This window comes from Furipterus horrens, unplaced genomic scaffold (assembly GCF_987537825.1).
Source record: "Furipterus horrens unplaced genomic scaffold, mFurHor1.1.pri manual_scaffold_4, whole genome shotgun sequence".
Taxonomy (NCBI): Eukaryota; Metazoa; Chordata; class Mammalia; order Chiroptera; family Furipteridae; genus Furipterus; species Furipterus horrens.
In genome coordinates, this window is record NW_028327174.1 from 91,879,577 (window position 1) to 91,888,960 (window position 9,384).

At 40.5% G+C, this 9,384-nt stretch overlaps 1 non-coding gene across 1 annotated transcript; it reads right to left on the reverse strand.

Annotated features, from left to right (window-relative positions):
• Positions 1–5,828: 5,828 nt before the first annotated feature.
• Positions 5,829–5,935, reverse strand: LOC150012429 (U6 spliceosomal RNA). The gene has a single exon (XR_016510869.1). It is a non-coding gene; the product is annotated as a U6 spliceosomal RNA (small nuclear RNA).
• Between the last annotated feature and the right edge of the window lie 3,449 nt (positions 5,936–9,384).

Genomic DNA, 9,384 nt, shown 5'->3' on the forward strand with positions numbered 1-9,384 from the left:
TTGTGAGTAGTGCTGCTATGAACATAGGGGTGCATAGGTGCTTTTGAATTGGTGTTTCAGGATTCTTCAGGTATAATCTCAGTAGTGGAATCGCTGGTTCAAAAGCCAGCTCCATATTTAGCTTTTTGAGGAAATTCCATATTGTTTTCCACAGTGGCTGCACCAGTCTGCATTACCACCAACAGTGCACTAGGGTTCCCTTTTCTCCAAATTCTTGCCAGCACTTGTTGTTTGTTGATTTGTTGGTGGTGGCCATTCTGACAGGTATCTCATTGTGACTTTAATTTGCATCTCTCTGGTGGCTAGTGATGTTGAGCATTCTTTCCTATACCCTCTGTGTGTCCTCTTTGGTGAGGTGTTTGTTCAGGTCCTTTGCCCATTTTTTAATTGGATTGTCTATCTTCTTGGTGTTGAGTCTTATAAGTTCTTTATATATTTTGGAGATCAAACCCTTGTCTGAGGTATTGTTGGCAAATATGTTTTCCCATACTGTAGGTTCCCTTTTCATCTTGCTGATGTTTTCTTTTGCTGAGCAGAAATTCTTTAGTTTGATGTAGTCCCGTTTTTTTATTCTTACCTTTATTTCCTTTGCTCTAGGAGATATGTCGGTAAAAATATTGCTATGTGGGATATCTGAGATTTCCTGCCTGTTTTCTTCTAGGACTTTTATGGTGTCACGGCTTACATTTAAATCTTTTAACCATCTTGAGTTTATTCTCGTGTGTGGTGTAAGTTGGTGGTCTAGTTTCATTTTTTTTTTTGCATGTCCCTGTCCAGTTATCCCAGCGCCATTTGTTGAAGAGGCTACTTTCACTTCATTTATGTTCTTTCCCCCTTTGTCAAATATCAGTTGTCCATATAGACTGGGGTTTCTTTCTGGGCTCTCTATTCTGTTGCATTGATCTGTATGTCTGTTCTTATGCCAGTACCAGACTGTTTTGATTACAGTAGCCTTGTAGTATAGTTTGATATCAGGTATTGAGATTCCTTCTACTGTATTCTTCTTCCTCAAGATTGCTGCGGTTATTCGGGGTCTTTTTTGGTTCTATATAAATATTTGAAGTATCTGTTCTAGGTCTGTGAAATGTGCCACTGGTATTTTAATAGGGATTGTGTTAAATCTATAAATTTCTTTGGGTAGTATAGACATTTTAAAGATGTTGATTCTTCCCATCCATGAACATGGTATATGCTTCCATTTATTTGTATCTTCCTTGATTTCTTTCTTCAGTGTTATGTAGTTTTCTGAGTACAGGTCTTTTACTTCCTTGGGTAAGTTTATTCCTAAGTACTTTATTTTTCTTGTTGCTATAGTAAATGGGTTTTTTTCCCTAGTTTCCATCTCTGATATTTTATTGTTGGTATACAGAATTGCCTTTGATTTCTGAATATCGACTTTGTACACTGCTATTTTGCCAAATTTGCTTATTAGATCAAGTAGTTTTTTGGTGAAGTCTATAGGGTTTTCTGTGTACACAATCATGTCATCTGCAAATAATAATAGTTACTTCCTCTTTTTCAATTTGAATGCATTTTATTTCTTTTCCTTGTCTGATTGTTGTGACTAGAACTTCCAAGACTATGATGAACAGGAGTGGAGAGAGTGGACACCCTTGTCTTGTTCCTGACCTCAGGGGGAATGCTTTCAGTTTTTGCCCACTAAATATGGTGTTGGAGTTAGGATTCTCATATATGGCCTTTATTGTGTTGAGGTATGTTCCCTCTATTCCCATTTTGCTGAGTGTTTTCATCATAAATGGGTGTTGTACTTAAATGCTTTTTCAGCATCTATTGATATGATCATGTGATTTGTGTCTTTCATTTTGTTTATGTGGTGTATTACATTTATTGACTTGAAAATATTAAAGCATCCTTGCATCCCTGGAATGAACCCCACTTAATCGTGGTGTATGATCTTTCTAATGTGTTGCTGGATCCGGTTGGCCAATATTTTATTGAGGATTTTTGCATCTATATTCATCAGCGATATTGGCCTGTAGTTTTCTTTCTTTGTTTTGTCTTGACCTGGTTTTGGAATCAGGGTAATACTGACCTCATAGAAAGAGTTGGGAGTCTTCCTTCTTCTTGGATTTTTTGGAATAGTTTGAGAAAAATAGGAATGAGTTCTTCCCTAAATGTTTTGTGAAATTTACCTGTGATGCCATCTGGTCAAAGGCTTTTGTGTGCTTGGAGTATTTTTATTACTGCTTCAATTTCACAGGTTGTTATGGGTCTGTTAAGGCTTTCTGCTTCTTCTTCATTCAGTTTTGGAAGTTTATATGTTTCCAGAAATTTTCCCATTTCATCTGTGTCGTCAAATTTCTTGTGATATAATTGTTCATAGTAATTTCTTACAATCATTGTATTTCTGTGGTATCAGCTGTGATTTCTCCTCTTTCATTTCTGATTTTATTTATTTGGGTCCCTCTCTTTTCTTCTTGATGAGACTGACTAAAGGCTTGTCGATTTTGTTTATCTTTTCAGAGAACCAGCTCCTGGTTTTATTGACCTTTTGAATTGTTTGTTTAGTCTCTGTGTCATTTAATTCTGCTCTGATCTTGATGATTTCCTTCCTTCTTCTCGCTCTGGGTTTTCTTTGTTGTTGTTCCTCTAGTTCTTCTAGCTGTAAGGTTAGATTTTTTTACTTGAGATTCTTTTATCCTTTTTAGGTAGGCCTGTATTGCTATGAAGTTTCCTCTCCAGACTGCTTTTGCTGTGTCCCATAGGTTTGGGGCTGTTCTGTGTTCATTATCATTTGTTTCCAGAAACTTTTTTATTTCTTCCTTGATGTCATTGTTGACCCATTCATTATTTAATAGCATGTTATTCATTCTCCATGAATTTGAATGTTTTAAGTTTTTTCCTTGAGGTTGAGTTCCAGTTTCAGGCCAATGTGATCTGAGAAGATGCTTGATATAATTTTAATTTTCTTAATATGTTGAGGCTGTTTTCTGTCCTACCATGTGGTCTATCTTTGAAAATGTTCCCTGTGCACTTAAAAAGAATGTATATTTTGCTCCTCTGGGATGAAAGTTTATATATACATATATATCTCAGTTAAGTCCATTTTATCTAGAGTGTTGTCTAATGTTTCAATAACCTTGGTGTTCTTTGCTTTGAAGATCTGTCCATTGTCCTTTACTATGAATGTGTTGCTGTTGATATCCTTCCTGTAGTCTTCCAAGACTTTCCTTATATACTTGGGTACTCCTATGTTGGGTGCATATATGTTTACAAGGGTTATATCTTCTTGATGGGTTGTTCCCTTAAGTATTATGAAATGTTCTTCTTTGTCTCTTTTTATGGCCTTTGTTGTGAAAACTATTTTGTCTGATGTAAGCATTGCTACCCCCACTTTCTTTCATCCCTTCACTTTCAGTCTGTGTAGATCTTTTGTTCTGAAGTGGCTTTCTTGTAGACAGCATATATGTGGGTCATGTTGTCTTTCTTTCTTTCTTTCTTTCTTTCTTTCTTTCTTTCTTTCTTTCTTTCTTTCTTCCTTTCTTTCTTTCTTTCTTTTTTAGAGGGAATGGAAGAGAGGGAGGAAGAGAGGGAGAGAAACATAAATGTGTGGTTCCTCTCATGCACCCTTCAACTGGGGGCCTAACCTGCAACCCAGGCATATGCCCTGACTGGGAATTGAACCGGCAACTTTTGGTTCACAGGCTGGCACTCAATCCACTGAGCCACACCAGCCAAGGCATGTTTTCTTATCCATTCAGCTACCCTATGCCTTTTTATTGGAGCATTTAATCCACTTACATTTAAGGTTATTAGTGATAGGTTCTTATTCATTGTGATTTTTTTCCCCTTTGTACCTGTGTTCTTCTCTCTCTCTCTCTCTCTCTCTCTTTCTTCCTCTTCTTAAAGCAGTCCCTTTAGCATCTCCTTGAATGCTGGTTTGGTGGAAATGTATTCTTTTAGCTTTCTTTTGTTTAGAAAACTCTTTATTTCACCTTCCATTTTGAATGAGAGCCTTGTTGGGTAGAGTAGTCTTGGTTGTAGGTCTTTATTTTTTATTGCTTCAAATATTTTTTGCCATTCTCTTCTGGCTTGCAGTGTTTCTGTTGAGAAATCCACTGATAGATAATCTTATTGGAGCTCCATTTTATGTTATTTGCTGTTTCTCTCTTGCTGCCTTTAGGATTCTCTGTTTGTCTTTGAATGTTGCCATTTTAATTATGATATGTCTTGGAGTGGACCTCTTTGGGTTTATTTTCATTGGGACCCTCTGTGCTTCTTGGACTTGTGTGACTTTTTCTCTCCTCAAGTCAGGGGAGTTTTCTGTCATTACCTTTTCAAACAGGTTTGCTATCCCTTGTTCCCCTTCTTCTCCCTCTGGTATCCTTATGATATGGATATTGTTATGTTTCATGTTGTCCTGCAGCTCTCTTAAACCATCTTCATTCTTTTTCAGTCTTTTTTTGTTTTGTTGCACTGTCTGGGAATTTTTTCTACATTGTCCTCCAACTTGATGATCTGATCCTCTGCTTCCTCTAACCTGCTTTTTATTCCTTCTGCTGTGTTCTTCAATTCAGAAATTGTATTCTTCATTTCCTCTTGGCTCTTATTGATAGTTTCTATGTCCTTTTTCATGCTGGTGTAGTTCTCAGTGAGTTCCTTGTAGCTTCCCTGGAATTCTCTGTAATTCCCCTGGGGTTTATTATAGTTGCCTCTGAGTTTGTGAAGTTCATTGAGCTTCCTTATAACCATTCTTTTGAATTCCATGTCTGATAGTTTGCTTGTCTCTGTTTTGTCTAGCTTTCTTTCTGGGGATTCCTCTTTTCCTTTTATTGAGGGTCGTTTCTTTGTCTCCCCATTTTAAGTGCCTCTTTTGTTTGTTTTTGTTTCTTAGATTTGTCTGCTTTGATTTTCTGCCTTCATCGTATGACCTTCTGTTATAGGAGACCTAGGGGAGTCAGTGGTGCAGTCTCTTTGGTCTCCTGAGCTTGGTGCTCTTGAGATGCCTTTTATGCCATTTCTTTAAGCTGCCTAGTTGTATTTCAGTTACTTTTTGGTGGAATCTTCCCTCTGGCTAGTTGATTAAGCATCACTCTGCCACCATGTCTTCAATTCTTTTGTGGAGAGGCTGTTAAAACCTAAACACACAACCCAGGCAAGAAACCCACCCTTCAAAATATCCCCCACCCACAATCACACTCACTATTAGCAGAAAATGTGTCATTATTAATATAAATATAAAGAGATTAAGGCTGTTATATGAAAGGAAAAACAGATAAGAGTCAGCTAACTAAAAGAAGATTTTTGTGAGGGAAGGTGGAAAAGTAATCATAGTAGCGAGTAAGGAAAAGGCAATGTGAGACAGTAAGTAATGTTTACATTGTATGTTGCAAAAGGGAGGGAAGAAGGCAGAATGAAGTGAGAGAGTGGAAGCGTATCGTATTAAGTTTATACAGAAGTTATATGTTATATATTTTGTGTGAGAGGGAGCATAAACAAAAAAAAAAAAAGAAGAAGAAGAAGAAGAAGAAGGAGAGAAGGTAAGAAACAGATTAAAGAAAAAGCTCTTCCCCAGTACAAACTTTGGGCTATGATTGATTAGGTGGGATGGGAATAAGAGGGGAAAAAGAAATAAAGAAAATTTTAAGACATGCCCAAAGGAAAGAGAAGTGAATTTGAGGTGATAGAGGGAGTATTTATACTAGGAATGAGGAGTGAAAACCAGGCTAAGAGAAGGAAAATTTTTTTCAAATTTAAGCTGAAAGAATGAATACTAATCATAGTAGGAGGGAAAATAGAATTTAAGACCAAAGTAAGAAGAGGAGATCAGATGATAAGGTGGGGTAATACAAGGGAGGAGCAACATATAAAAATATAGATACTTCATGAATTTGCATGTCATCCTTGCACAGGGGCCATGCTAATCTTCTCTGTATCATTCCAATTTTAGTATATGTGCTGCTGAAGCGAGCACGTGACTGGCTTATTTCAATTAGCACAACATCTTCAAGGTTCATCTATGTTTTTGCACATGTCTGTGTCCAAATTTTCTTCCTTTTTAAGGCTGAATAGTATTCTGCTGTAATTACATAACACATTAAAATTTAATTTTATCATAGAAATTTCAAACATACATAAAGCTTTAAAAAGTAGTTTAATAGCCACGGCCAGTGTGGCTTAGTTGGTTGGGGATTGTCCCACAAACCAAAGGGTCACCAGCCTGACCCCTTGTCAGGGCACATGCCTGGATGGATTGATGAATAAATGGATGAATGAATAAATGCTGTGGGGACAACCCTAAGTAGAGTGATATAAGGATGTTAGGAAAAAGGAGTGGAGAGCATGAGAGGTGGTCCTGCTCCCTCTTTGACCATCTCAAAACTGTATCAGAGCCCTTATTTGTGCTTGGTTACTCTGGGTGGCAGGAAGTTGCAGTGGCCAGTGAGCAAAATATCTAGCCTGCCTGCTGACTGCCGCAGCCTCTCAGCAGGACCTGAGCTGCAGGTGCACCTGGATTAAACTGGCTCTTTTTATATCAGTGTTATGCTATCCACCCACCAGGGCCACAGGCCATGTGAGTTTTATACCTTTGGACCAGTGAGTTTTTTAGGACACAAATATACATTGCTATTTGTACATCGTATCATCTGTGCTTCCTATATAAATCATTTAGACAGTGTGCCACTTTTAAACTTGTGTTACTGGCTTGTCACATATCTGAACATTATCTATCAGTATACTGATCAGTGTCTATACCCTGGCTGGTTTGGCTCAGTGGATTGAGCGTCGGCCTGTGAGCTAAGTGTCGCTGGTTCGATCTTCCAGTCAGGGCACATCAGAGAAGGAAAACTCTGACTCCAAAAAACCTCCGCTGCCTTGCGGCATACCTCTTCAGGGGAAAGGCTAAGGGAGTAAACCCCGACAGAAAATCCGGAGCCGGAGTCCCTAAGGCGGTTTGACGTTGTAGTCAACACCGGCAACTCCTGCGGCGCACCTGAAGCCAAGCTGTATTGACTCCGTCTTTCCCTTGGACCCTTCAGCTGCGAAGAGAGGGGGGGTCTGCTGCATGGGCAACAGCAGACCCTCCATATCACCCTGCCCAGGCTCTATAGCTTCAGCTTCACTGGAGAGGACACTCCAGTGTCATCGCAAGATGTCGATTCAACACGGGAGGAGACAGATACCGTGTCACTCCCGAGTCGGACTGCACAGCCATTCTCGGCGGTGCAGATAGACTCTTAAGAAGCTACACCATCGTCTCTCGAGACGGACGGCTGCCGACTGATCAGTGTCTGCTGCTGCCTGTGTTTACACTATGAGCACTGGAAATTGCAGTCAACATCTGCATCGTTTCCTTCTCTGGAAGCAGAACACCAAAAAGAAAAAAACTACAGAACCAGCTGTGGCCTTAGCTAGCACAAACCCAATTGTCCAACTTTGAAGCCTCTTTGCATTGAAGTGACCAGAGAGTGCGTTGGTCAAACACTTATATTCCAGTTCAGCTTATCATCAGCTGTGTCACCTTGGGAAAGTTACCCTCTCCAAGCTTCAGCATTCTCATCTGTCCGACCAAGGTAATTTAAGTTTACAGAGACAGTGTGTGTAAGGCACTTAGTCGAGTGCTTCCTGGCACTCCCGAGAGGAGCTATTACTGTTTCCCCCTGAACCAGCCTTTCCAGCCCCTGCCTCTGAGTGTTTGGTTCACAGCTGGGATGAGGCTGTTTTGAAAGCTGCAGACTGATGACTGAAAAAAAAACTGCATTACAAAATCTTCTTCAATCCAAAACATACCCTCTGAAGTGGAACACCATGGGCTTTTTAAGCAGATCTGCACAGTGGTTTCACTTGGACAATTGTCACAGGAATCCCAGTGTTTGGGGAGCTCTCACAGTGATTCCAACTTTCCTCCGTGTACCCCAGGGTTCCACCAGGGCCACAAGAGACCTCTCTGTGACACTGTCCTTAAAAGATTGGGGTCATGCCTCCCAAATTCACATCTTCCCATGAGAGAGGTCTTGCCATCCATCATTCTAAACCTTACTGACTTCATTTGTGTTTTCAGGCAAAACAATATGGAGACAAGACTGGATGTCAATGAGCCAAGTGGCGCCTGGCTCTAAGTCACCCACACAGCCCACCCCTGGCTTGGGAGCACCAAGGATACGGAAATTCTAAGGACTCTCAGTAAATATTTACTGAATGCATGACACTGAAGGCACAGTCCTTGACTGTAAGCATCTCTGGAAAATAATTATATTTCCCCAGCCAGTAAGTTAGCCCATGTTTCTCTAACATATATATTTTTAACCAAGATATGTTATGGTTTCCTTTTATGATGGTTTACGCTCAGCCATCCAATTACTTAAGATTTATTCCATTTGGCAAGATCTCCTGAATTGGGTTTTTGCCTCTTTGTCCCCTAATAACTCACTTGAGTGTCTATGTGTGGGAGACAGACAGGCATGGGGAGGTGTGGGAAACAGACAGACTTGGTTTAAAATACTGACCGCTGTGCGGTGCCGCCCCCCAATGGGCCCTTAGCCACAGGTTGTCTTCCAGGCCTGCTCTGAATCCCACCCTTCGGGAGATTTTAAGGATAAAATAGAAATACAAAGTGGCTTTTAAGGAAAAGGGAACCTGCTCTGTTTTTCTCTAAACAGTCCCAAATTCTTGTCAGTAGGATGGGAAAAAACAGAACGACTAAGCAAGAGTAAATGTTTTGAACTTGTGTAAAATACCTGGGTGCCTCAACCCTGTATTGATCTGCATTTCCCTTTGTTATTACTCCCAACCATTTGGTGAGGTGCTGCGTGTTTTTCCTTATGCATTTCTCATTTAGAAAGTAGATAAAAACCCTGGCTAATAAAGAAAGAGGGGTGATTTTCCTCAGAGGAAACCCCCTTCCTTCCTTCCTCAGATGGTGAGTGTCTGAGTAGTTTCTTCATCCACTCCAAGGGACCCAGAGTCTCACTCATCTATGTTATTGCTTCTGTTTGTAATAACTGAAGCCATGTGTTTATTACTCAAATCATTCCTCCACTTTCTGTTTCCATGCACTGGAGGGGCCAGGCAAAAACCTCCCTTAGCATGTGAGGTGGATGCCCTATCTTGCCTTCCCGGCTGCAAAATTCTCTCCTCTGATCAAGACTTTGCCCCAAGCATACATGCCAGGCCACCCAGCTGTGTCCACCACTCGGCAAGGCTAGTGCTCTTTTTTTCCTAGGTGGGCTCTTCTACTTTCTTTATGTCTCCCTCACACTGAGTCAAGATCAAGTGGAATCCAAGCAGGCATGCCAGCAGCACTGGGAGAGGCAGCCCAGCAGGGTGAATAGCATAGGCTCTGAGTCAGGCACCAGCCTTGTGACCTAGAATAAGCTACCCAGCCTCTCAGCCTACACTTTCTCATCAGCAAAGGGAAGGCAA